General features: G+C 38.7%; 1 long non-coding RNA gene across 1 annotated transcript; it reads right to left on the bottom strand.

Annotated features, from left to right (window-relative positions):
* Window positions 1-6,655: 6,655 nt before the first annotated feature.
* LOC103877210 lies at window positions 6,656-19,525 on the bottom strand. Its single transcript, XR_002516826.2, has 3 exons — window positions 18,534-19,525; window positions 14,373-14,497; window positions 6,656-7,436 (listed from the first exon to the last, which is right to left on the bottom strand). It is a non-coding gene; the product is annotated as an uncharacterized LOC103877210 (long non-coding RNA).
* Between the last annotated feature and the right edge of the window lie 5,829 nt (window positions 19,526-25,354).

Genomic DNA, 25,354 nt, shown 5'->3' with positions numbered 1-25,354 from the left:
TGCTGGGTAACCATATTGATGTATGGCTCATATGTAACACTTCAGAAAAATAGTGCAGCTGTATCTTTCCATAATAAACATCCAAGAATATGGAGAGAATTTCACTTCAGTCGGTGTTGCCTTGAAAATCTCCCAAGGAGATTGATAACATGTAACTGAAGACTGAATTATTAATTGTTGTCATGGGCTAAAATAAAATGTGAAATCAGGATGAAAGCCCACAGTGAAACCGAGTTTACAGGGCATATTACAAAATTATGAAAAATAGAAATACAGCATCAATAACTCAACACTATGGTAGATTACATGTGCAACCCATACCAGCAAGAAAAAATCACACCCAGTTTCTGGCTTTTAGGGTTTTAGGAAAGCAAGTTATTCTTTTTTAAATTGGAAAAGACAGCAGGGATATGTCCAGCTTAATCTTTCTCCTTTCACCCTGGAATGAAGGAGGACAAGATAGAAGAAGCAGAGAATGTACAAAACACTGAGATGGTCATTTTTATATTTCAAGAGGGCATTGGCTCTGTTAGAAGTCAGACAGAAAGACAAAAAGGTACAGAAAATTCTGGCTGTCTACCCAGAAATAGAAATAGTCATTTTATCAGAAATAATACAATTGTTTGTGGATATTTATTTATTTATTAGTGTTAGAGTCTCGCTCTGTCTGTTGCCCAGGCTGGTGTGCAATGGCACAATATCAGCTTGCTGAAACCTCTGCCTCCCGAGTTCAAGGGATTCTCCTGCCTCAGCCTCCCAAGTAGCTGGGATTAGAGGCATGTGCCACCATGCCACACTTATTTTGTGTGCGTATGTGTTCAGTAGAGACGGGATTTTGCCATGTTGCCCAGGCTGGTCTCGAACTCCTGAGCTCTGGTAATCTGCCCGTCAAGGCCTCCCAAAGTGCTAGGATCACAGGCACGAGCCACTGTGCTCAGCCAGTTTGTGGATCTTCAGAGTAGAAGAAGACTGTGAGAAGTGGTTAGCAAGGACCCCTTATGTATTAACACAAATATCAAATATAAATATGAACATAAACATGTCTTCCTAAACATCCAAGGCTACTAGGTACTTATGTTCTTTCCCACTGTCTGATTACACTGAGGGTTGGGACCTGATGTCCTGTGGCAGCAAAGTCGAAAGCAGTGCAGCTTTGGTCTTCTACTAAACCAACTACTTCTCTACTGAGGGTTTCACCATAATTCCCCCAGCACTAAACAGTGCCAGGGCCCAGAAACCACTTTCTTTCACCTCCTGTGGACAAAGCCACAGAGAGCAAGTGGGTCAGAAACACAGTGAGAGTAATTTCTTCCGCTCACAGCTGGTGCATGCTGGCTGAATATCTGTACACAAGTTTTGTATCGACATGCAGCACAGCTGGGCTCTGGGCCCCTTCCGAAGTGACAGTCTTAGTGATCTCACCACCTTCACTCATCAGCTCTGTTCATGCTGCAAGGTCAGTAGCCTCACGCTCCCTGGAATTAGAAATTCTGCCCTAGCCTCTTCTTGTTTTATATATGCCTCAAACATGTTCTGCACCATCTCCAAAACTGTAAACTCATTTTAAGGCAGACTTCTACCAGAGCCACTGGAATTATATTCTCATTAAATGAATGCTGAATACATGGCTACAGCCCCTTCAGAAGCCTTAGATCCATTATCTTATTTTGTTGCCATGATATGGGAAACTTGAGGGACCACAATCAGAGGGTGATTAGTAGTGGTTTACCCTCTCTGATTTCAGTTTCTGCCTCTGTGAGATGGAGGAGGTTGAACTGGATACTTCCCAGGTCCTTCCTGAGCTATTCTCCTAGTTACTATGCCCAGAGGCATTTCTGGAATGATTTGGGTTCCTGTGATGAGAGGCCAGAGAGCCAAGAGCATATTTTTCCAATAGGTTAAAGAAATTCTATATAGTAGATGTGTTTCTGTATCCATCCATACAGCACTTACTATGGACCGATGTTCCAAGTACCTAACAAAATTTAACCTATTTATATTTTTATTTGCAGATGCCGAAGATACAAGGGATGAAAGTAAAAGCCACAAATCATATCCAGCTGGTTCTGTTTCACATAAATGGTCTTCTAAGGGGTTCAAATTTGAATGACACTGGATAAAATCCAGCCCTCCAGTGGAGCCCATTCCCCACCACCTAGTAATCATTTCCTGCCTGGTTCCTGTGTGTGTCTGTGATGAGAAAGTATCTTCTGGGCACCTGGAAAGGAGTAGTGTAGGAGGATCTGACACAGTTTCTTACTAATAACTGCAGTATTTTCTTATTTTGCTTAGTGATATGGGAAATGAAACAAGGAGAATAAGGGATGGTGCTGTGGACAGTAACCAGGTCCAGAGACCAGGTTGAGACCAGCGAGGGAGACCAGAGTTTCAACAAAGTATGCTCAGAAGTCATGTGCCTGATCAGTTTCTGTTTTTTACATAATAGAATGGAAATACAAGGGACCACAGCTACAAAAAGAGAAGTTCCAATGTCAGCCGCAGAACAGAAGTGAAGTCACTGTGAAGGAAATAGTACAGTTTATTCAATGCTATAGAAGCCATTAAGCATGATGACTTTAAGGAAGTCAGTATCATTCATGAATGAGGATTTTGACCAGGAGTGTGTAAATGGCACCCACCAATAAGGAGGTGGAAGACTGCATACCTTCCACCTAATGTATGCATTGAAATGGGATATGTTACAAAGGGGTATAAAAGAGTGCTGATTTGGAAGAATGAACAGGGAGCTAGGATAGTGCCAACCCTTCTTTTGAGCCCTGTAGTTCATGGCAAATGGAAGAAAGAACAACCTTCTAATGAAGAGCTGGTAGCAGTCACTTGTAACTCAGTATAGACTGTAGAGACTGTGCTTCTTCTCTGAAGCTATTTGCAAATTACATTTAAGCCCTCTTTAGATCATGAAAGCAAGTAGGTTGTCTGTTGCAAAGGGCAGCAAACCTGAAAATGCATCACTTGCACGATTCTGGAGACTCCATTCCTGTTGGCCTCCAGAGCACTCTGGCCTCGTTTTCTTCACATCCTTGGAGCCTTTCCTGCTCACTCTACTTTGGATAATTCTCTTCATTTTCCCACAGTCAAATGTTGGGCTTTTCCAGAGATTTTCCAAAGCTTTGTTGTCAGTAGCCCAGTACAGGTTTTTGTCTTTGCAATGCAAAAGAATTTGAAAGTGAGACTACATTGAAAGTATAGAAGCTTTATTGTGGAGCAGAAGCAGGCATACACTCAGGAGAGGAGTGTGTGTGTGTGCTCAAACGAATGAGCTGTGCACAACATGGTCAGGGCTCAGACACTATATGGGTAAGCATAATTAAGTCACAGAGTATTCTATAATAAGGGGAAGGATTTTCTGGGAAATGGGTAGGCAATTTCCAGAATCGGGGGGTGCCACCCTTTTCTTGACTAAATGTGGTCAATCTGGTCACGGCATTAGGTGCATGATAAAAGTGAGAGGCTTCCCCATGGAAGTTTTATGGTAATAGTGTCATAAATTTTCTGATAAAAGGGTCAGCAGTAGATCAAGATTTTGGCCATTTTGAATTTAATCAGTTGTGGTCAGTTGCATCTTCGCTACAATCTTACTTGTGCCTAAAGCAGGATGATAGCAATCTCTCTACATTGTTACAACCTGTTGTAATAGTTCCTTTCTACTAGAGGGCAGGTCCTTGTGCTCACCTGTTTGGCCCAGTTTGTTTTGCTTTTAGCCACCTGCAAGTAATCATGCTTGTACCCCCTCTAACTGCTTGCCACAGCTTTCTCTTCCTACTCCAGCCTGGGTAGTATCATCTATTCCTGTGGCTTCACCCACCTGCCAATGACATCCAGAGGCATCTATGATCCATAGTTCTCCAGACCCATGTGTCCAGCATCACCATGTAAATTCTTAATTTTGTATTACTTTTTTCTGGAGGACACATCCCCAAAGTTATAGAAACTTCTCAGCCTATAAAACCTGAATCAGTTCTTTCTCTCCTTAGTGCTGGTCTCCCTCCTATGCAGCAAATCACCCCTTCCTATTAATCTTGTTCCCCAAATCTCTCTCAAATACAAGAGGAATTCATCCCTGTGGCTACTGCTGTATGTCAGGCTCTCGTAATTCCTCCTAGAGTTGCTGCTAAAAGCCCAAAACCTGAGTCTCCATACCTCATCCTGTCCCCTTCAATCCCATTCTCCACACCAAAGGTACCGTGAGTTTTCTGAAATTGAAATCTGCCCATATCATTCCTCTAATAAAAATTATTTAATCCTTTTGGTCTTCAATATTGAATTTAATGCCTTCACATAAAATACAAGGCCTTTGATGATCCAGGCATCGTCCATCTCTTGCCGCTCTAGACACATCAGAAAACCTCAATTCCTTGTAGTTCTATAAACATACCATGCCCTCTCACACCTCCAGGCAGTGCTTACGCTGGCCTTGCCTGGTGCATCCTCACCCTCCCGGAACTGAACATGCCATTTGCCAAGTCCTGTGGCCCTACTCATCTTTCAGTGACTCAGCTCAGACACCAAACCCTTCAGAAAGCTTACCTCACTTCCCTATCTCCTAACACAAGCACCCTCTATCTGAAAGTATGTGCATTTTTTAACCCTTATTATTTATTGAACATGTTTTAATAATTCTGTGTAATTGTCTGCTTACCTGTCCACTCCCCCATAGCACTGTGATCTTCTGGGAAGCGGCGTTTTTCTTTTGTGCGTCTTCAGCACCTGACAAACTTTGGGAGGCAGTTTGGAACTTTATAAATGTCAGTTCAATGGACTAAATGGAAAGAAACAGATGGAGAAAGACGCAAGCCACACGGTGTCTCTTCAAACTTTTTGCTTAATTCAGCTTTTTTATAAATACAAGGACAACTCTTACCTGTTGTAACAGTGTCTGGAGGGATTCAATGCTTAGTGGATGGCAGAGAACATTCTAGTAGTTATCCCAGATGCTAGCATTGTAGTCTGCTATAGGACCAAAAGTGGCATTAGTACATACATCTTCCTGCATGGTCAAAGACCCTACTTTAGCCAGGATGAAATTCAACACAACAATTTCCTCTTAAAAAGTGCAAACATGGAGTCTGCTCAGGCCAGTTTTCTGGAAAATCACACCTCTTTTCAGGAAAGAAGGGAGAAAAAGAGGAGTAACCAGCCAGATTGAGTACTATAATATCATATTAGTTACTGGCTATTGAGGACTTGAAATGCTAGCCATCTGAATGCAAAATATGTCATTAATAATTGTATTATTAATTACATGTTGAATTTTTCATATTTTTGATATATTGGGTTAGAGGAAATACTTTGTTAAAAGTAATTTCACCTTTTATGTTACTTATTTCAATGTTGCTTTATAAAACTTTAAAAATACATATGTAGCTCCCAATGTATTTCTGTGGAATAGTGCTGATTTAAGAGCTAGAAAACATACTTTTGCTACTATGCTATTTCTATCTTTGGTAGCAAAGCTTTGGAGTTTATGACAATGCATTCCTCTTCATTCAAAGAAGCCTTATTCTGGGCACTTTTCCAATTGAACTCAACCAAACTGTCCTCATTCAAAACAGTGCCATCTACTGAGAGAAAACAGTAACAGCTTTGAAAAAAACCGCTCTTTGAGTCTGGGCATGGGAATTTCTCTCCTGCTCATATTTACAATTAAACAAAAATACAGCAATCCCAGAGTAAGATCACTGTATCAGTTGCCACATTTCAACCTCTGATGGTTGCATACATGCATCTGCCTTCTTTTTATGTCTCTTTATTTTAAACAGCACAGGACAGCAAAAGGCATGGCCAGTCCCCAGCTCAGACCACCTGGGCAGGCTGCATGACTGGTTGACGATGAAGGGAGAGATGGCGGTCCCAGGCATTTTCTGTAAGAGGCGCTATTTCTTAGTTGTGCATTCTCTGTCCTGAGCAGACCCCCCTTTGGGGCATTATAGTGCTTGGAGCCTGCCTCTCTGGCTTGAGATAATTTTTAACGCTTCCAAGTGAAGTCTCCAAATCAATTTTTACTCTTGAACACATTCTAAACATCTTTAACCTTAACTGCAATTTCTTAATGACCCCTTTGGAGCCTTTTCCTATAGCACAGTAGCACATCTGCCCTGGAGGGCAGGGGGACAGAGGAATAGGGAGAAGGCGGTCTTTTGATAGAGACATTTTGAGACTACCCACCTTCCTCCTCGAGCACTTTCAAAACAATACTCAGAACAGAAGAGACTCTACATCACTCTTTGGAAATATATTTTCAGAAATTGCATCCGCTTTTAATTTTTCAGTGGCAAAAACACTTTCCATTGACAACATTCCATCTCTTAAAAGAGAATTACTAGTTAAAAATAACCAGATTGGTCTTATTAATAAAAAATTAATGCTAGCCATCTTGGTTAATTATATATGGATACCTGTGTGTGTGTGTATGTATGTGTGCAAACATGGCTGTGCATACACACATACACACACACTCCTTTCCAGTCCCATCAACATGAAGCATTTCATTCTGTGAAATGGGATTACAGATGATTTTGCTAATTCCCGTCTTTACAATTTTCTGCATTTCTAAATTTTCCACAATTAACGTGATTAACGTGTATTACGTTTGCAATTTTAAAAAATCAAAAAATAAAGTAGAAGAAAGAAAAAACAGAAGGAAGAAGTAGGGAGAGAAGAATGAGAGAGAGGTGGAGCAGAGACAGAGAGGGGAGCAGATAGAAAGAGGGAAGGAGGAAAAGAGAGAGAGCACACTCAGCGAACTGCTAGCTCAAGCCTACACTAGTCAGAATGGGAAGTCAGTCATCCTGAAAGCCCTTCTCTCAGAGAGCTTAGAGGAAGCATTTAGGACAATTCTGTAATGCACTTACATGCCATGCATCTGCTCTCTTACATCACCACTAAAGACACTGTCCCCAGAAGGAATGGGTAGTAGTGTATGCACAAAAGATTATTATTTTTCTTTATACTCATTCAAAACAAAGGCTGTTTAGTAGCTTCTACTATTGCCAAATATAAGGTCTACCCAGGAGCTCTTTTTTGGGCATTGATTTTAATGTTGCTTCTCCAGCTCGGCCTTTGGACGCTCAAAGGTAGTAATTTTTTTAAAAGACAACCACAAAATTAATATCCGAGCTCTGCATGGTTTCTTCCTAGAAGGAGGCATACAGGGATGGTTGTATGGTCAGTGAAAATCAATACTTTCAAGAACAATATTGACCTGCTAACAAGTGAACAGCATTTCTAGGAGAAAGCAGGGTGCTCTCAAAATTCAAGCTGCATGCGTGTGTTTCAGGTTTTTAAAAGGCACTTAATATTAGAATCCTTACCATGCACTACGACCTGCTGCCTCTGGACTAGCTACATCAATATGAAGGACAAATTGACACCCCAAGGAATGGCCAGTGACAGTCTCTCCAAACCCAGGATCAGACCTGTGGAAAGAGCACCAATTTATGCTGATTGATGGCCTTCTGTCACTCTGTCTCAGAGGCTGTGACCATCTGAAACTTCAAAATGGATGAAGTCAAACAGAACAGGCGCTCCTGTTCAGTGAAGCAGAGACAGGACCAAGGAGCCAACCATTCTGTCAAAAAAGAAAATGTTCTGCCCAGAATAATCCGTCAGGGTTTCAAACCTTCTGACACTTTTCATATCCAGTGCATACAAAAATATCTATGATGAATGCAGACAAAACAACTGATTGTATTTCTGTTACATTAGTACATAAAACTTTAAAAAATAAATAATCCATGAAATGTTTTAACTCAGTAAGTACACTTGCAGGTAATTAGACTTTGAAGTATTTATTATAAATGCATATAATTTTTTTCTAAAATTAAGGGGCTTGATAGACTACTGTTTATAATTTCTTAAATAGGAAATTGGTTATAAATTATGACTAGTTAAAATAATGTAACAACATGAAATCACTAAAGATTACATTGTAGATTATTTAAAATATATACAAATAGTATATTAATTAGAAAAAAATCCAAATTGATATCAATGTTATATCACATATATGTATCGATATATGTAAGATATATAGATTTTATAACATATAGACATAGAAATATATATATATAAACTATATGTACATCAAGAAAAAAAAGCACTGACATAATACGTACAAAAATGTTAATAATGAACATCCCAATAGTGGAATTACAGATGAGGTTTTAGTTTTCCTATATATCTAGATTACCCCAAATTACCAAGTTAATACATAATGTTTATATGTGTAAAAACATTTGTAATTATAGTCTGTTAATTTCTGTTTCAGTATATACTTCTATTTATTGAAGATCAGGATCCCTACTAAGGTCTAAGAAATATCATATGTAAACATATCTCTTATTATAACAATACTTTCCATACCGAGGGTGGTCTGACCACCAAAGGGTTGTGGACTCACGCCCTTGTATAAATAAAATATTAACAGAGCTCTACTTGGGATTACAAAGCCGGTAAGGAAGGACACCTGTAATACTTGAACAGTATCAAAGAGAAGAGTTTATGAACATGACAATGCTCAAATAGATTTATACTATCAGTTACCATTAACAAGCAAATATCTCTCAACCACAATTTTATTAAAGATGAAAATTGGATACTTCTGGGAATATGATTTCCAAAAGGCATGAATTTAAAGAGATAGAAAAAAGAAGTAATTTAAGCATCGAGTTGGAAATTCCCTCAACACATATGTCTTTACCCCTTTATCCCAGTGGGCATGGCAGAAACAGAAATGCATAAAAATGCCTCAATTAATGTTGTCTCAATACAGTGGGGATGGGGGGAATTGGAAAGTTTACAGCTGTGGGAGCAATGCCTACCTTCAGTTATGTCCAGGAAGCAAAAAGATTTTCCTTGGTCAAAAAGTAACGTTACAAGTCTTAGACAAATTCCAAATAAAGTTTCATTTCTTGTTTCACTGATGAGAATTACAATGTATGAGTCTCCGAAATGTAAACTCGGGACATTGTACATTGTCTCTGATTTTTTAATGGATTGCTGGTTATTCTCCATTTGCATAGTTCTGTTCTAGATCATTTGCCAATCTTTTCTATCTTTCTCTATTTCCTGGGAGGCTGATCTACACAAAGGACATCACCAGGGCTCCCTTGCTGGTTGATTTCCAATTGGTTTCAGCCAGCAAGCGATCACCAAAAGACCAGAAGACAGAAGACAGGGAGTAGGGCATTATTTCCTGCTTCCTCCTGTACCATGCCTCTGGTAGCAGCCATGACCTTTCACAACTGCAGCTGCCTTCAGGTGGCCCTTCTTCCATGACTTCAGATCCCACAGCAGTTCCTCACGCCCCTCTGCTTTACGGTTGTCAATCGCTTATTTGCCTATGAGTCTCTAGGTGTCTAATCACCGCTCCAAGGAATGGAAGATCTTGTTAATTAATACTCCTAACTATTATTTATTATTATATACATATATGTATACATATTTTAACATAGTATATATATTACTTATATATGATATTAATATATAAATCATGTAATGTATATTCTTATATAAATGGGAAAAGAATTATGGAACATATTCTCAAGGAAGACACTGTACATATATATGTGTGTGTGTGTGTGTATGCATAGAGAGAAAGAACAAGAAACATGGATGTACTACCTCAAAAATTTGGGATTTGTTGTTTAGCTCACATAGCTGGGAGTAGCTCTAAGGGTTTGGTTGTTTGATTAGTTGAAGCCTGCATCTATGGTGGCCTGTAAGCAGAGTTGAGAGGGAAGCTTCCTTAGCATATTATAAATAAAGGAAACTGGAGGCTTAAGTAGATGGACATGGGAGAGTGGACCTCTCATGTGCAACACACTTAGCTACCTCCTAACCTGACCCCATAGCAAAGCAAAGAGAAACAGATTGGCGAGAATCTTCCAGCGTCTCTGAAGAGCTCTCGGTGACTATTCTATGTAGCCTTGAAATGATGAGAGATTTTGCCATTGATCTGGCTGTTCTGATTTCAATAGAAATGATGCTATTTCAGGGTGGCAGGGATCCAGTGGTGAGGCTTAATTATCAGAGACAAAGTTGGCCCAATTTCTGTGATAGACCACAGAGATGCAGTAGCAATCGGAGGGTATTGACACTTAGAAATCTGTGGAGGCTTATTACTGGCTTCCTATGAATAAAATAGATGGGTGGCCAAAAATGATATGACTTGATTAATATAATCCAGAAATCACTATCTCTGATGGAAAAAAAATATAACTTCATGGAGGTGCTGGTATAAATCCATAGCCAGATACCACACCTAAGCCAGTTTACAGATCCTGAGCCCCTGGAGTGAGGAGAGAGTTGGGGAACTATTGGGAGAGTATCCTGAAACTTGGCCTCAAGTATATGCTGTAAATCTCCCCAGTTCTTTCCCAGAGTAACCTGCAGCTATTTAAAGACGGACTATGTGAATGAGAGATGCCCAGACCTTCAGGGGGTTCTTAGGTGTTAGCTCTGAATTGACACCAATCCTGAGAATACAATGGTTGAATGGTTACAGTGGGGATTTATGGAAAGAAACTCAATAAAGAATCTATCTAAATTTGTCTCACAGCGGCCCTGTAGACTGCCAGATCTATTTTATGGTATGTCCATAAAATATGCATAAATGCATTTAGAACTGGCATTAGTCCCATGTGGATCCCCTGCACTCTGGAGTAAAGACTACCATGGTAGAAAGGGCCAAGTGGAGCCTTTGGACCTGCCTGCTCCACCTCGACAAACTGGTAAATCAAAAGCAATACTCTACTTCTGGGAGAAATAGCGTAGCTTAGTGATATCATAAAGGACTCTTAAAATGCAAGAATGGTGAATCCGAATGACACTTTAAGAATAGCTGTGATGGCTGGGTGCAGTGGCTTACGCCTGTAGTCCCTACACTTTGGGAGGCTGAAGTGGGCGGATCACCTGAGATCCGGAGTTCGAGACCAGCCCGACCAACATGGAAAAAAAAACCCATTTCTACTAAAAATACAAAATTAGCCAGACATCATGGCACATGCCTGTAATCCCAGCTACTTGGGAGGCTGAGACAGAAGAATTGCTTGAACCCGGGAGGCAGGGGTTGCAGTGAGCTGAGACTGTGCCATTGTACTCCAGCCTAGGTGACAGAGCCAGACTCCGTCTCAAAAAAGAAACAAACAAACAAAAAAATAGCTGTGAGTTGTTATAAATTTAATCAAGCTGTGATTTAAATGTCATGTATTTATTGAAGAGACCAACACAACCCCTAGCACTTGGTATGCTAATATTTACTAGGAATACACTTTTCCCCCGACTCAATTAGTCAGTACAGGTAGAAGCGGTTTGCCTTCCTCTGGCAGAGATGGTAGTACATCCTTTTTGGCTAACTAGTCATTGGCTCTGACAACTGTCCTCCGTTACCTTCTATAGTTGGCAGACCTTGATCATCTGATCCAGTATGGTGAGTAAATTATACAGACAGCAACAGGACATACCAAATAGCCCAGTTATCTTATTGTAAGAGTGAGAAAAAATAACACATGATAATTCAAAGGCATACTCATTAGCGAAGTTTCTAGAGATCAGCAGTCTTGGTTAAGCAGATTATAACTTCTAAAGTGAAAGAGTTGCTGCACTTAGCACTGACTATGAGAAATGCACATATTTGGATAGATTTACAGTTGAACTCCACAGGAATAGAGATGGCAGCTATTATCAGGAGTATAGCTTGTGCAACTATCCTGAGACAGAAAAGAACTTGACTTGTACTAGGAATGGAGAAAAAAAACAGGGTGACCATAGAGTAGGTAGCAGAAAGGAAGGTGAGTATGTGACGAAGTTGAAGGGTTAGGATAAACCTGGATCCCAGGCCTCACAGGCTGCAGTAAAGACTTTTAATTTGATTCTAAGTGCAACTGCAGAGTTCTAAGCTGGGAGTGGGAGTGAGTGGGTCTGATGCAATTTGATTTGTGTTTGTGAACAGTGAGTCTAGCTACAAAGAGAAGGATGGAAAGAAAAGATTAGGAAGATTAGAGGCACTAATATGACAGAGGAAACAAAGGACATAATAGTAGACTTGGTGTGTTGCCTTATTTATTGGTAAATTGTATAGGTGTGCTGCTATCATTAGCTAAAGTCTCAAGATAAGATATACTTAGAGTAGGAAGTGTCAGCAATAATGGATGTAACTAACCTTGCATTTCTAATTTATTAGAATGGCATCTTGTCAGAACTAACCAACTGTCATCAATTTTACCATGAGATGGCTGACACGGAACTCATACCAAGAGTGTAAGGGTCAATTTGACCACTTTCTTATCTTTTGCTTGTGCTTGAATTACCACTATTCAACTATGTTTTGCTTGTTTGTTTTTGCAGGATGTTTTAAGTTGTCATCTACTTTTTTAGGTTAGTTTAGGTAAAGGTGGTTACTATAACTCGCAAATCCATTTGACTGGTTCCAAAAAATCTTCCATAAGTCACTATTCACCAAAAGCAAATGGCATGACAGCTATGACAGCCCTACCAACATATAGGCCATGAGGAAGAATGCCAGCATTAAAGATAATAATGGCTAAGTTACTTTTGCTTAAACCAAAAGAAATGGAAATGAAAATTTCAGTATATTCTTCCTCCAACTCTAGGAATCTTCCATTCCCTGAAGTGCGCACATCCTGCTTTTGAGAAGACTGACTTAAACCAGAGGGATATTCAGTGGTAGGAAGTTAAGGAGAGTTTAGAATATTGAGCAGAGATGGGTTCCATTTCCAGACCTCCTGGGAAAAACCCAGGAGCACTGGACAAACTAAGTAATAAACTCCATCAATTATCCTAAATCTTCCCCAATTCCTCAAAGTTTAGGGGATAAAATCAAGAGCCTACTTTCCATCTTTTTTTAATACCAGGTGGCAACATAAATCCATCTAAAGCAAAACACGTAGTAAGATGCTCAGCTCACAATTATTTGGGCCTCACAGCAGCATTTGACGGAGAAAGGGACACAGTCCTACTTCTTAGAGTTATCCAGCTAATGGGAAGGTGGATTATTAGCTGGGCTTGAGAAGTTGCAAAGTAAAACACTAGAAAGCTAAATTTAAGTGAATAAACATTCTCCCACACTCAGTTTTTGTATTCAAAGAGAGACACTAGATAACCTACACTCTGAGGCAATCAGTTTCTGATAGCAAACAGTTGTTGCCATTTTTGAGTGCCTCTTCGGTAACAAATCGTGGACTCTACACTTTAGGTGTACAGACTAATTCTCACTACACCTCTGTAAGTCACATTCATCTCACTTTCTGCAGAAAGAGGGTTGAAGCGAAATGGTATAAGGTCATTATTTTGTCCAAAACATATTTGTTAATGTCTACTAGTTGACAGTACTTACTTATTCATTATTTAAAAAAGTAATATCAACTGTATCTGTTAGCAACCATTATAAATCCAAGCAGAGATTCATTTAATGAGCAACCTGCCAGCACACAGGAATAAACAGCAGGGAGTCAAACTGGAACTGAGCTTTCTATTCCCTCTGGACCGTCAGTCGCACATTCTACAACATAATTATTGATGGAATCAGAAGTTTTGTATATCTTTCTTAGCACAGTCTCAGTATTCAGCCACATTCTCTATTTCTTCACTTGAAAAGGCCAGAACGGCCGGGCGCGGTGGCTCACGCCTGTAATCCCAGCACTTTGGGAGGCCGAGGCGGGCGGATCACAAGGTCAGGAGATGGAGACCATCCTGGCTAACATGGTGAAACCCCGTCTCTACTAAAAATACAAAAAATCAACCAGGCGTGGTGGTGGGCGCCTGTAGTCCCAGCTACTCAGGAGGCTGAGGCAGGAGAATGGCATGAACCTAGGAGGCAGAGCTTGCAGTGAGCCAAGATCGCGCCACTGCACTCCAGCCTGGGTGACAGAGCGAGACTCCATCTCAAAAAAAAAAAAAGAAAAGGCCAAGACTAGATGGTTCTTGGACAAATGTTGTGAAAATCACCACACATTGGAGCCAAAGGCAAGACACAGAAAAACACAAGACACCAAAATCGTGTGCAAAGCACTGTGAAAGACAGTGCAGGGGCTGCAAATGGCCCACACAGACCAGCCTTCCACTTGCTGGCCCTATGACCTTAACAAGGCTTCTCCTCTTTCTCAGTCTTGTTTTCTCATATAGAGGAAGTAATCACACATAATTTAGCAGTGACGTCAGGTTTAAAGAAATGAAAAAACAGCAGCATATAGAGGTTAAGAGAGTGCTCTGGAGACAAACATCTTGGACTTCTATCCTGAGCATTGCTCCCTACCCCTGTGATCCTGGGTTACTAAATCTTATCCTTCTGTTTAAGTTCCTTAATCTATAAAATGGGCAATGACATTACTCACCTTTAAGGTTCCATTGAGGATTACATGAGTAGACACATGAAAACTCTTACTGCAGTGCCTACCACATTGCTAACGTTCAGTAAATGTCAGCTGTGATGATGTTAATGATGATGATGATGAAGATTCTGAGAAAGAGCAAGAATAATGATTATCATGTGTGAAGTGGTTAGAAGGCTGAAAATATATGTAATTCTTCCCATAATCAATGATCCACATCCAAAATCCCTCCTTAAGATTGAAACTCCAATTTAAGCCTTAAAATTACCAATTTTAATTTGGCCCAATTACCCCAAATTGTGAAGATAATCCTATAGAAAACTAGCAATGTTTTCCAAGGACTATCGATGCCCTAAACCAGCTCATCTCAAACTTTTTATAAAATAATCAAACTATTTTATTCTTTTGTTGTGAGAGTGTTAGAAACCCAATGCTTTGGCTATAAAGTTTCATACAAAATAATCAAAACACTCCAGGAGCTACAATATCACCAGGCACTTTTATAGAGTTTGATGATGAGTGAGAAAGATCTGTCCAGAAAGACCTATGAAAAATCATTATTATATTACACTCAACAGCTTTCATGCACCACCTACAGATGCTCAGGGAGAAGGAAGTAACAGCTCTATGGAACACGATTTAAGCATTCCAGAGACTGTTGGCTTTGCCATGAAACATCAATTTCTTGGCACTCTCACCTTACTTTTTCATGTTGTTATATTTTTGGAGAAAAATAACAAAATAGTTGGACCAAACAATAATATTTCTCAAACAAATACACCTTCTGCCTTCTCTGGTGTATTTATGCTTACATGCTTGGAAGAGCCAATAGTCATTACTACATCCAGCCAATAATATTGAAACTGGGAATGTACTTGTATCTTTGCAATAAATCACAGAAGAGAGCTGCTCTCTTAGTAGTGAGACCTAAAGATGGTAAAATAAATAGATAACTTGTCTTCTGTGGGAAAACAAAAAGTGTGGGTATGTGTGTGTCTTGGATACTACCAAAAGATCTCTACTTTTTCTTCTTTTTGTGTGTATATTCAGGCTTCCTTACATTTCTATCTCGATATGCAGAAATATATATTAATAGGTTGGAAAAATGGTCAGTGTAAACACAACAAAGAGTAGTAGTACTTTTCAAATATGCTTATGCATCAAAATTACCTGGAGCTTGTTTTCACACAGATTCCTGTGCCTGACCCCAACAGTTTCTCATTCAACAGCCCTAAGACAAAACTGAGACCTTGTATTTCTAATCAGTTCCCATCCAGGTGAAGCTGATGCTGCTAGATCAGGGACCACCATTTGAGAATCAGTGATGGAGAAGAATGGTCCCCAACCTTACTTGGTATCACAGAACAAGTGTTCTGGTCTTAACACTTCTGTGTGACCCAAAGCACAATATGTAATCTCTGCAGATTAGTTTCTCAAAGGTGAAATGAGGAGTTTGCATAAGATGAGCCTCAAGATTTTTTTCAACACCAATGAGCCATGAAGGCTAAGCTTTCTCTGTGCCTTGTAGCCTCTGAAAGGTACCAGATTGATTCAGGTGCTGCTCCTCCATCATGCACAGGGATTCTGTCTTTGATTTGGTCTCCATAAATGGTTTGCAAAGGTTGTCAAAAGCAGCAAGGGCAGTTAAATAGATGGCATCCTATTTCTAAAAAGTAAAATGTTTACAATTTGATAGCTCTTCCTCCCATGCATAGTAGAAGGAATACACCATCAAATTTGGCTTCAAATGAACATCCTTCATAGTGTCTGTCTTAGTAGGAGAATTGACATAATAACAACAAAAAATAAAATTTATATTTATCAAACACTTAGTATATGCCAAACACTATAAGGTCTTTATATACATTGTCATTTAGTCCTTATTGTAACCCCGTAGGGCATTCAATATTATTATGTTCAATTTAGGCAGCAAAATGTACTTAGAATAGCCTTTCAATCCACTCAAAGTCACACATGGATCAAGAAGCAAAACAGAGATGCAAAATCAACCTAGTCCGATTTCAGATCTAGGGCCCCTGATCACGGTGAGAGTTTAAATGCTACTGCATTGGGGTGTGTTGAAATGAATGTCTGTGGCAAGTACAATGTTTCAATTTTTTAATGTTACTTTTGTTGAGGATCAAAATATGCCACCCCAACATAAACCACTTTGGCATAAGCGTTATTTTGAACTGGAGGCCAATGAGACCCAACAGACGCATGTGCCTTCCCGGCACAACCCTTATCTGAGTAAAAGCAGAAACTCCTGAGAAATGAGAACTTCCATCAATTCCTTTCACAAGGAAGTTTTCTGGCTATGAAAAGAACAAAACATCCACACTGAGATGGACCTGTACAAGCAAAGCTTACTCCATGAGTGCCCCCATGTGTTAATCTTCCGCCTCGGAAGGCTAAAGGTCTTGTCACCACTACAAAGGCATTGCTCTTTGCTGGGATGCTATGTAAACCCAAGTTCTGATTATCCCTTTGTGCTACTCTTCACTAAGATTCCTCCTCATACCCTGCACAGGATAATAATCTGAATAATCTGTTTTTCTCCTGTTACGCTGTCTTTTGTCAGTCTGATTTGCAGGGCCCCAGCAAATAACCTAAGACTGGTAAAGGAGAAAGACTTTTTTTTCCTCCCTTTCCTGTTCATGATATCTTAGGGACTGATAAGACAAGAAAGAAGTTAAGCCTCCCCCTCAAGCTATCCCCTGGACCACCAGGGCTTCTCCAACACTGTACATTCTTAGCAGGCATGCTGGAGGCTTTCCCCCATTCCAGGGGCTGCACAAAGTGCTTTCCTAGAATGAGACCCGTACTAACCTTCCCCAGGGGCTCACAGACATATAAGGCTGGCAGACACATCAATGATGAGCTACGATGGAAGCAGTATTGCATCGATAATTTTTCTCTCAAAAAGACCCCCATACAGTCTTCCCCATCTCGGTAAACAATAAATGTAAATGTTATTGCAATGTTTACAATATTTTCTACCTGTTTGATGTATGGTAGCTGATGAAACCATTACAACCACACTGTAAAGAAATACTATCAGTAATTCCACTTTATAGATGAGGAAACTGATGCACAGAAAAGTAACTTGCCCGAGGCTGCAGGAAGTAAATAACAGAATCAGGAATTAAGCCGGCGCAGTCTGGCTCCAGGCTCATGATGCTAATACGCATGGCTCCCTTTCTAACTGGAAGCTGCATTCCAGATGGGCAGGCCCAAATGCTTGGCTCCTTCTCTTTTTCTTCCACCTTATTCCCGTTCAAATTCAAAACACATCTCACCTTCTCCTCCACTGCCTCCCTGGTCCAGGCACCACTGAACCTCACCTAGATTATAGCGATGGCTTTTCACTGGTCTCCCAGCTTCTGCCCTTGAGCCTCCATGGTCTATTCTACAACAACAAGAGTGACCTGGACCTGGGCTCCAAAACCTGTGATGCTGTATGAACTCAGGGTAAAAGCCAGTTCCTCACAGTGCCTCACAGTCTTTTCAGGGCCTCCAGGTGTTCATGCCTCACTGATGGCACATCCAGGGGGCTTGCATGATGACCCTGCATTGCTTACCTCAGCCTCCATACAGCCATAAGGCACAGACTTATCAATGGCACACAATCTTATCAGATCATCTATATGTTCTGCGAAAGCATTGTTAGATATGAATTTATCATAGAGCCCTAGCCATCATTAACAGAAGGCAATAATTTATAAATGATGGACGGACTACACAGTAGGAAGCCATACCCCAGAAGTCATCCCTCGAAGGATAACTGCCTAGAAGATCTTCACAATCACTAACATCTATGTCTGGTATTTTGGCCACCGATACTTTGAGTTCATGTGCCGTAGAAACTGCTATAGACAATTCAAATGGTAGTGAGAGCATAGGCTTTGGGATCAGACTGCCAGGGACTATATCTTAGCTCTGTCATTTATTGTAACCTTTGCCAAGTTACTTTACCTCTGCCTGCCCTAGTCTAATCATCTGGTAAGATAGCTGTCATGAAAGCCCTGGTCTGCAATGTCAAAGTGAGGAACGAATGGGTCAATACATGTAAAGTACTCACAACAGGGTCTAGTGTCTCCTAAAACCTCAAAAATGTAAGATATCATTATTAGTCTTATTATAGTATTGAGAGAATGTACTCACAGTCCTTAGTAGTCTTGTCTTGAAAATGATATTTCAAGGAAGTTCAAGTAATCAATGTGTACTCTAGTTAATATCACATCCTTGCACATGTGGCTAGAATGAACCATCTGTAGATTGTGAAGCTGAGAACCAGGCTCTGAAACAAGCCATCTTCTCTAACATACTGCCACCAAGTGAGGGCCTGAGTGAGTGACAATCTTGGATTCCTGTAGAACATTTTATCTCTTCTGAAAAAGAAACAGTATAGAACGAATCCAGTAAAATATTATGAAACTCAATTTTAATAAGTTTAGTTCCACTTGACAAAACAAATTCTGGGACTAAATTTCCTAGATTATTTCTTCAAATTTCTATATCTTATCACCTGTATGTATCCAGTAAGAGCAATTATATGGAAGTAGCAAATGACCTAAAAAGACTGTCTTGAAGCTAAACTCCGAAATTACATTTATTTTTAATGTTCAGAAATCCTGGATCCTGCCCTTTTATTTTATTCTTCTTTCCATCAAACGAGCCTGCCTTAGTCTGTTTAGGTTACTATAACGAAATACCATAGACTGGTGGGTTAGAAATGACAGAAATTTAATTCTCACAGTTCTGTACTGGGAAGTCCAAGATCAAGGCAACGACAGAGTCAGTGAGGGCCTCCTGCCTTCACGGACAGCAGCTTTGCCTCTGTAACCTCACATGGCAGAAGGGACTAACTAGTTCTCTAGGTGCTCTTTTATGAGGGCACTAATCTTATTCTTTCAGGCTCTGTTCTTAGGACCTAGTCATCTCCCCCTAACCCCTTCTCTTAATATCTTCACCATGGGGGTTAAGACTTCACTCAACATTTGAATTTAAGGAGATACCAACAATCCGACTATAGCAGAGCCTAATGTCTTTACATCAAGGAAGTAAAAGTATTTATTATTTATTTATTCATTTATTTATGAGATGGAGTCTTGCTCTGTCACTCAGGCTGGAGTGTAGTGGCAGGATCTCGGCTCACTGCAACCTCCACCTCCTGGGTCAAGCAATACTCCTGCCTCAGCCTCTGGAGTAGCTGGGACAATAGGTGCACACCACCATGCCAGCTAATTTTTTTTTTTTTTTTTTGTATTTTTTAGTAGAGTTGAGGTTTTGCCATGTTGGCCAAGCTGGTCTCAAACCCTGACATCAGGTCAGACCTACCTTGGCCTCCCAAAGTGCTGGGATTATAGGCATGAGTCACCATACCCAGCCAGTAAAAGTACTTTAAATAAAAATAAAAAAGTTCAATGTTTATGTGTCTCTGAAAATAAAATAATAAACAGATAGTGATTCTGAATCTTTGCTGTAGTTTTATTTTACTCTACAGTTGTAACATTGTATTATTTATCATAAAAATCAATGGTTTATCATCGTAACCTTTTGTGAATAATAATTTGTTCTTTCTTAAACATTAAGATGAGTTAAACTCTAACCAGATTTCAATACTCAGGAAGACAACTGTATAGTTTTTTATTGTTTTCTCACATTTGCAAATATATTAGCTATATATGGGGACTGGGTTATGTATATGGCATTGCTAAAGTCATGCATCATTAAGGTTAACAGTAATTTACTGTAAAGACTGTGGTCAAATCCCCAAATTAAAAAGATTTTTAAAGGGGAAGAAAGGAATAAATTTGAAATAAATGTAACTATGTCACAGTTTTAAGAGTTCTTTTACTATAGTAAATACTTTATATGAAGCAAATACAAAAACTTGTCCTTTGCAAATCTCTGTCCTGACCCAAGTTCTACTTTGAGGCCATATTCAGCATTTGGCCACATCTCTTAAAACAAATAAACTAAAATGAAAGAATAAGTGATTCAATGCCATAGTGCATTAGTGGTTGACAAGACTTTCATTAAAGATTTGGCTGAAAGATAAGTAAGATGGTGCACATTTCATTGTTGTGCACAATAATCATTTCATAAAAATCCATATTAGCTATTTCTGTTCTTCCCATATGGTTCTCTTTTCTATCAGCTCTACTCTGAATTGCTTTCATTGGCTTTCCTTGATATTTCAAGATCTCCAAAATTTCCCCCTATTAACCCAAGCAAGCCACTCTGACTTCATGCTATTCCATTGAATGAAATAAAATCTCCTTTGAAGCAGTTTTGAAGCCATCTCTGGTTCCCAGCCATGTGGCTTTTTCTGTCATTTAATAATCAGAATAAGTTAGATAGAGAAATTACTTACTGTGCTCTTCTGAAAATGAAATAAGTATTTTTAAATCATCATTCATAAACTTCTCCATTTCTTATAAACCAGGTAATAACAAACAAGGTATTATTTTCCCCATTTTTCAGAGAAAAGACAGAAAGGTTATCCTGCCAAAGGATATGACACTACATATGATGAAATGGCTCACTGAAGCTCCATTCATTCTATTTATCATTGACAAAGCTGGTAAGATAAAAGCTACATATTCCAGGCTATCGTATAGCATGGAGTTTGCATGTACATTTGATTCCACCAGTTAGATATATTCCCATGAGTTTAGGAAGGTGATGATGAGGCTGTTTCTCCTGATCAGCCAGTTCCTGGCAACATGAAGATATTCTTCAGCAATGTTTCAGGATCAGATAAAACACCAAAAAAAAAAAAAAAAAAACTTTTGAAGACATTAGAAAGCTACTAATCAACTGAGATTTAAAAAACTCTTCTAATGTTTCTCAATGGGGGGTTGATCTACCACAAGTTACTCCATCATTATCAGAAGGAGACTTACAGAATGACACAAAACTAGCCCATCACGGGAACTACTTCAGGTGAAAATGCCACTGAGGATATTGCCAAAACTGTCTCTTATACACAGCAATCCAGAAAGTGGAAGTCAATGGTAGATCAATTGAAAATATATAGACTGAAGTACAAAGTGAAACAAGGCAAATACAGAAAAAGCATTAAGGCCAGAGGCAGTGGCTCACACCTACAATCCCAGTACGTTGGGAGGCCAAGGTGAGAGGATCACATGAGCCCAGGAGTTTGCGACCAGCCTGGGCAACACGGAGAAATCTCGTCTCTACAAAAAAATACAAAAAATTACAAAAAATTAGCTGGATGTGGTAGTGTACGCCTGAATTCCTAGCTACCTGGGAGGCTGAAGTGGGGGGATTGCTTGACCCTAGGAGGCAGAGGTTGCAGTAAGCTGTGATAGTGCCACTGCACTCCAGCCTGGGCAACAGAGTGAGACCTTGTCTCAAAAAAAAAAAAAACACTTCATTCTGTTTGGCATTCTGCAAATGCCAAGCAGAATGAATATAAACAAAAATATCTCTGTGTACATCATAACAAAACTACTGAAAACCAAAGGAAAGATCAAAGTCTCAAAAACAACGTGGACAAATAGACATATTACCCTATTACCTTTTGACTTATCATCAGAAGCCAGAAAACAATGTAATTAGATCTTCAAAGTGCTGATAAAAAATATCCAACAACCTGGGTTTCCATACCCAGCAAATAAAATCCTTCAAAACATGGAGGTGAAATAAAAATGTTTTGGAAAAACAAAAATAAACTCTGTTGTCAGCAAATCTAAACTAACAGCAATATCAAGTGAAATTCTACAGGCAAAAAGAAAAGGATTCCAGATAAAAGGACAGAAAAGCAGAAAAAAAAAAAGAGCAAAGGAAAGAGTATCACAATAATAATGTCTTATTATTCTCTTATGTAATTCCATTTAGCCCCTTATTTAATTCCATTTACCAAAAGGGTATTCTACCAAAAAGGGTAAATGGAATTAAACTATTATAATATCATAGTATTGTCAAGGACATGGTAAAGTGAAACTTTATGTTGCAATCTTGAGGTTAATCATTAAAAGATTTAATATGAATATATAAATAACAATAGAGTCTATTATATTTAAAATATTGTATTAATTCAAAATAAGGCAAAGACAGTGAAACCGAAATGTAAAGCAAATTGAATGAAAACAATAATAGCAAGAAAATGAATAAACCCAAATATGTCAGTACCTACATAAGTTTAGCAAGAAGATAAAATGCTCCTAAGCAACATACAGCCAATAATATACTTCCAAAATATGTAAAGCAAAAATTGATAAAACTAAAAAGGAGGAATAGAAAAATCTATAACCAGAATTGGAGGCTTTATCAGCAACTGATAAAACAAGCAAACAAAATAATTGACAAAATATTAGAATATAAGGAATTTATAATTAATCTAATTAACAAATATAAGAAACCACAACATGACAGACTATGCATTTTTTCCAATACACATGGGATATTTCCCCAGACTAACAACAAGATAAGCTAAAAAGAAGGTCTCAACGAATGAAAAGAATTGAAATCTTTCAGAGCATGTCTTCTGACCATAACAAAATTATGCTTTAAAAAAACCCAATTTATATATATATGACTAAAATCTTCAACTGTTGAAAAAAAGTAATATACATTTAAACATAAAGAAGATATTAAAAAATAATCAGAATGTATTCTGAATGAAAATGATAATAAAACATAACAAAACTTATGAAACTAAGAGTTTCATAGGCTTAAAGGAAAATTTATAGCTTTCAGTTCTTACATAGAGAATGTTGAAAATCAAGTTTTAATTATTCATCTCAAGACATTAGGAAAAGAATATCTACTGAAAAGCAAAGAAAGCAGCAGAAAGAAAATGAAGAAAAAAGCAGAAATTAATGAACAAAAAAAAATCAATAAAGCCAAAGGTTAGTTATTTGTACTGATTAATATAATGGATAGACTTCTAGCAAGTCTATCCATCAAGAGAGAAAGAGAAAATCTACAAATTCCAATATTTGGAATGAAAAAGATAATATTATGAAAAGCACTGACCTATAATAAACAGGTAAGAGAAACTAGTAAAAAAAACTTTTTTCCAATAAATTTGAACATTTACTTTAAATAGTTAATATTTTTAAAGAAATAATATCCAGCTTAATAGGTGTATGGGTCTATTTCTGGATTTTTGTTGAAGGCCAAAAGAATGAGCATAGTGCAAACTCAGTATACCACTGGAGGCTATATGAGTAAACAGCAAACTGTTCTCATGAAAGCAGGATGTTTTCCTGTCCAGAAGGAATGCTGAGGGCAGTCACGACCCAGGCACAAGTGTTTCTTGTGATCAGGCAAATCTGAAGCCCGTTAGTAATAATATGAACCTGTGATCAATCAAGCAGCTGACGTCGTTGGCTCCTCCTCCCTGCTCTTTCTACCCAATAAATACAAAGGGCTGTAGAAGCTCAGGGCAGCTACTTTTACTCACTAAAAGCACACAGCCCTGTTTTTCCCCTGGCCCCTTTCTTTAAAATAGTTTCTTTTGTTTTAAGTTTTCATTTCTGCGCTCATGCCTGTTTGTTCAGTCTCATAATGGTGGTCTCAAGTAGTAACAGTTACAACTATCGTAGTGAAGGTCTGAAGTAGTAACCATGGTAGTCTGCCACAGATTTTCAATTATGTTTCTTTAATCTGTGTCTCTCCTGCCACTTATGTAACATAACCTTCACTACTATAGCCTTGTAATGAAAGAATAATTCAGAAGAAATGGAAAACCTGAATGCCTCTATATTTAATAATTTGATTTTTAAAACCATTTTGCAAAGATATATCCTGGCCCAGTAGGTATCACTGGTGACTTTTAAAAACAATTCAGTAACAAATAGCACCACTGTTACATAAAATCACATAGAAAAAAGGAGAGAAGACTTCACAACTTATTTTATGAGGCCAACATAACTTTGATATGAAGACTTGACAAAGATATTATAATTACTTGCCATTTCTTTCATAAACAAAAATATTTTCAATTAGTGAACAAAGTCCAATAATTTATAAATATATGATAACAAGTTTTTGGCCCTAGGAATATAAAAATGGCTAGAAAAAATAAGTAAATATAGATGGAAAAGAAGTGTTTGATAAATTTCAATATTATTGATATTTTATTTTATTTTTAACATTTCTTTTTTATAATTTCAATTTTTATTTTAGATTCGGGGGTATGTGTGCAAACTTATTACATGGGTAGATTGCATGATGCTGAGGTTTGGGATACAAATGACCCCATCACTCAGTTAGTAAGCATAGTACCCAATAGGCTATCCTTCAGACCTTGCTCCCCTCCTGGTCTCCTCTCTCTAGCAGTCCCCAGTATCTATTGTTCCCATCTTTACGTCCATGTGTGCTCAGTGTTCAGCTTCCACTTATGAGTGAGAACATGCAGTATTTGGTTTTCTGTTCCTGCATTAATTCACTTAGGATAATGACCTCCAATTGAATCCATGTTGTTGCAAAGAACATAATTCTATTCTTTTTTATGGCTGTATAATATTCCAAGGTGTACATGTACCACATTTTCTTTATTCAATCCACCATTGATGGGGATCTCAATTGATTCCATGTCTTTGCTATTGTGAAAAGTGTTGTGATGGACATAAGAGCACTTGTGTCTTTATACAGAATGATTTATTCTCCTTTGAGTACATACCCAGTAATGGAATTGCTGGGTCAGGTGGTAGCTTTGTTTTATATTCTTTGAGAAATCACCACCCTGCTTTCCACAATGGCTGAACTAATTTACATTCCCATCAACAGTGTGTAAGTGTTCCTTTTTCTCTACGTCCTTTCCAGCATCTGTTATTTTTGAACTTTTGTTTTTTTTTTTTTTTTTTTGAGACGGAGTCTCGCTCTGTCGCCCAGGCTGGAGTGCAGTGGCCAGATCTCAGCTCACTGCAAGCTCCGCCGCCCGGGTTTACGGCATTCTCCTGCCTCAGCCTCCTGAGTAGCTGGGACAACAGGCGCCCGCCACCTCG

The sequence above is a fragment of the Papio anubis genome, chromosome 14 (assembly GCF_008728515.1).
Source record: "Papio anubis isolate 15944 chromosome 14, Panubis1.0, whole genome shotgun sequence".
Classification (NCBI taxonomy): domain Eukaryota; kingdom Metazoa; phylum Chordata; class Mammalia; order Primates; family Cercopithecidae; genus Papio; species Papio anubis.
This window is presented reverse-complemented; position numbering and strand designations above follow the sequence as displayed.